The sequence below is a fragment of the Nannospalax galili genome, unplaced genomic scaffold (genome assembly GCF_000622305.1).
Source record: "Nannospalax galili isolate Female #2095 unplaced genomic scaffold, S.galili_v1.0 scaffold2, whole genome shotgun sequence".
Taxonomy (NCBI): domain Eukaryota; kingdom Metazoa; phylum Chordata; class Mammalia; order Rodentia; family Spalacidae; genus Nannospalax; species Nannospalax galili.
In genome coordinates, this window is record NW_008348412.1 from 493,352 (window position 1) to 497,810 (window position 4,459).

Below are 4,459 nucleotides of genomic sequence, written 5' to 3' on the forward strand. Positions count from 1 at the left end.
TTTAGCTGATGAAACAGATAATAGGCCTAAACAAAGAGATTAGCATTACCACCAACAGAGAAAGCCTGAACTTAGCTTTTTAAAAGACACAAAAGTTTAAGTAAAATAATAAAAATTACAACACCCCTCTATTAGTTACTTTTCGATTGCTGTTATGAAATAACTTGACCAAGGCAACTTATAGAAGGACTGCTTTATTTGGCTTATAGTTCCAGAAGGGTAAGAGTCCAACATGGTAGGTGAGGCCTGGCAGAAGGCAGCCAGAGCATAAAACTGAGAACTTTGGTCTTCAAGCACATGCAGGAATCACAGAGGGCTACAGGACATAGGACATGGCTATGAACTTTCAAAATCTGCCCACCCAAAATGACATGGTTCCTCCATTGAGCTGTTACCTCCTAGGAATTCTATGACCTTCCCAAGCCACGGCCACCAACTGACCAAGTGCTCAAATAATTGAGCCTGTGGGAGACATCTTGTTCAGATCATCACAACACCAGTACATACTGGAGATAGCTTATATGAATGAGTAGACTTTCCTGTTTTATTTTTTCTGAGCTGAAATTGATAAAGATCCAATCCTAAACTCTATACCATTAAATATCTGAAGTATTCTCATCCCATAGTGATCCTTTTCCAAAGGATTTATAATTTACCACAGAACACGTAATAGATTTTTAATGGGATTTCTTTCTATTTAAAAGCTATTCCAGTCTTACGGCTGCCTGAAGACTATAGGTTATGAAATTATTTTTAAACATTCCCTCGTGGAATGGTGACTAAAATAGGTTAGAGGAAAATAAGCTTCATTTTCCACCAGAGACTAGATAAGAATATTTTCATTCAGAAAGAGAATTGTTTAGCTGAGATTCACCTGATGAATGAGCTATTGAAGTCACATTTTTGCTTTAGCTAGGGAATTTCATTTGGGAGAATATATTCTTCTCATTTCTATTCAGCAGCATATCCAATAAAAGACAAACATTTCAATTAAATAATCACTAAGTTTCCTTATAACAAAGTGTTTCAGATGCTATCAAGAGGACACAATAAGCAATCCACAAACACAGAACACAGCATACTAACAGAATGGCTTGTAACTCACAGTCAAGGATATTTATCAGGCACGGCAAAAGAACATAAGGAGAAGAAAAGAAAGTACAATGACTGAAAAGCTCTAGTACCAAACAACTGTAGATAGGCATTTTAAAAAACATTTTATTTCCATTAAAAAAGAATAAATTCTAAGTAAACATGTAATTTGTTTCCCTGTAAATCCCTCCACTTATTCATTTCTCTCGGTTGCTAGTCAACAGGGTCCCAGTTACATTGTGCACTGTAGCATCTACTGTGCAGAATATAATAATTTGCATTACTAAATTACAGAGACAAACAAATTGAATTAAGATCAAATTCTCTTGTCACAGCAGGAGTAAACAACAGGAGGTCTGGTTTGAAATGTGGAATTTGATTTTGACCAAGTATTGCAACCCAAATGGAAGTAAGTGGGTAACAACTATAAAAATATTCTTAGACACACTGGAAGCTTCAGATAAATTTAAATATTAAGTTATATTGGTGAAACGAAGTGAGCAAGGAGGGAAAACAGAGAACACGGTGACACTACAATCAATTGTGCTCTAGGGTTTAGAAACATTGACCTGAATTTAGCAAGTTTGGGAATGGAGTTAGATTATAGGAAAGCAGTGAATGGCTTTCAGAAGCACAAATTTCAGAATGGTACTTCCTAAGCATCTGTGGACTTTTCCACTAAAATAAGTCAGTTGTGTATGGTTGTAGAATTTGTATTATATGGCTATTAATATTTATAAAATAATCTTTGATGTCCTTTTCCATAAAACCAGAAAGAAAGAAATTTAAGAATCTGAATTGAAAGGTGTGGGGATGTCTGACAGTGGTATAATGCTTGCCTGTTATAAAAAGCCTTAGATTGCATCATTACCACTATATAAAAGTGTCCAAATTGCTCTTTCTGCTATGCTTGGCAGCAGACCCCCTCCCCCGCCGTGAATAGGGCTCTGTTCTGCGCTCACGTGAATCACCTAAGGGCGCTGGCGCCTGCCATGCTGTGGACTCTGCTGAGCAGCATGGCTACATCAAAGGCATCGTGAAGGACGTCATTCATGAGCCCATCACAGCGCTCCCCTCGGGAAGGTGGTCTTTTGGGATCCCTACCCATTTAAGAAGCAGAATGAGCTGTTCATCCTGTTCATTGCCACAGAGGGCATCCACATGGGGCAGTTCGTGTACTTCAGCAAGAAGGCCCAGTTTAATATCCGCAATGTCCTCCCTGTGGGCACCATGCCTGAGAGTACTATTGTGTGCTGTCTGGAGGAGAAGCCTGGGGACAGGGGCAAGCTGGCCCGAGCCTCAGGGAAGTATGTCACAGTCATCTCCCACAACCCTGAGACCAAGAAGACCCAAGTGAAACTGCCATCTGGCTTCAAGAAGGTTATTTCCTCAGCCAACAGAGCTGTAGTTGGTGTGGTGACTGGTGCGGGAAAATTTTTGACAAGCCTATCTTAAAGGCCGGTCAAGCCTACAACAAGTACAAAGCAAAGAGGAACTGGTCATGTGTATAGGGTGAAGCCTTGAACCCTGGGGAGCATCCCATTGGAGGCTGTAACCACCAGCACATAGGCAAACCATCTACTATTCTCAGGGATGCCTCTGCTGGGCACAAAGTGGGTCAAATTGCTGTTCACAGGAATGGGAAGCTACAATGAACTAAGATGGTTCAGGAGAAAGAGAACTAGAACTGAGGGGATCAATAAAGTTTGTCCTTTGTTTAATAGGCTAAAAACGTTTCCAAATTATTTCTTAAATTGATATAACCAATGCAAATATAGTTTAAAGTCTGTCGCTAATATAATTAAAAATACTAGTTTGGGCTGCCTTTGTAGGCAGAAGGAAGTGGATAGCTGTGAGATCAAAGCTCCCCTGGTTTGGTCTACATAGGGAGTTCTAGACCAGCTGGGACTACATAGGGAGACCCTCTCCCAAAAAGATATTGGTTTCTGGGGGTTGGAGTGTGTTTACAGTGTTAGGGTTAGGTCTCATGGTCATGTCATATACTTGGTAAGTAAAACAAATTACTACTAAGTTTCGTGTTTTGGTTTCCTTTTGGTTTTTGTGGTGTTGGGTATTGGAAAAGGCAGTGATTTGAAAGCCCCTATATTAGTCAGGCTTTTTGTTTCTAAAAAGTACTTGACATGAACAAATTAAGTAAGGAAGGATTTACTTTTGCTTATGATTTCAGAGTTCAGTCTATGGTCACTTGTTTCTGTTGATCAGAGTCTACTCACCTCATAGTGGGCAGGAGACACAGAAGGCACAGGGGATAAGATGCAGCTCCCAGTAACATACAGACAGCAAATCATTTCACTTACCTAGGCCTAAACTCTAAAATTACCCACAATCACACAAAATATGTCACCTGCTGATAATCATACACTTGTTATAGGAAATATCAGGGAACATTTCATACACAAACCATATAAAATGAGCTTTTATTACACTTATTATTTCATATTAATTATATAATTTCATCTTTTAATGACTAGGAAATACAATTTATTTTATTATATTCCCCACATTATAGATGTAATTGCAGATGTGAGATTCTTAATTGCTGACAGTTACTTTGCTAATAAATACATGATTCAGCATCTAAATTCTGATTTATCTTATTCTAAATATTTTTAAATATATGTTGTTAAATATTGCTTGGACACTAATCAAAGACCTTTGAAAGATAAAATAAATCACATTAGAATAAGACAGAGTAGAAAATATATAACAGTACAGGTAAGAAAAATTCATCAAACTTTTCTTTCAAGTGTATGTGTATATGTATGATCACAGCCTTTGCATACTAAGGTGCAATGAAATGTTTTTCTTGTTTTATTGTTGTTTTTAAAAATTGAAAATATTATAATCTACATTCATGTTAAAATAATCCATGACAATTATGATAGTAACAGATGAAAAACTCTAAAATAAATTATTATGATTGATGGATTTTATTTGTAACTTCCAAAAATTTAAAGGCTTTGTGGGATTTTTAAGAAATTTTTCTCCTTTGCTAGATAAATGAAGATATCTCTCAGATGGTTTCCCTAGATTTTGTGATTTAGAGTTTGATCAACAACTATGTAGACCTTAAAGGTATGTAGTACATCACTTAATGCCATGCAAACTATGAGTTAAGGCTCATAAAAATATTAGATATAAAATCATGGAATTGTAACACTCTTCTAATGTCATGCAGCTAGTACAAGATGAAAAATGTAAAAATATGGATTCTATGGTGCCATGTCACCTACTTACATTTACTTTTCATGACATATGTCAAGTATTCCATATGCACACAATTTTCAGACTTAGAACAGAATAAAATTATCCATATGAAGTGTGAGTCTTTAGGGCATCACTACTG

At 36.9% G+C, this 4,459-nt stretch overlaps 1 pseudogene; it reads left to right on the forward strand.

The window, feature by feature from the left end:
* The first annotated feature begins 1,495 nt into the window (after positions 1-1,495).
* Positions 1,496-2,777, forward strand: LOC103743846 (annotated as a pseudogene).
* Positions 2,778-4,459: the final 1,682 nt, after the last annotated feature.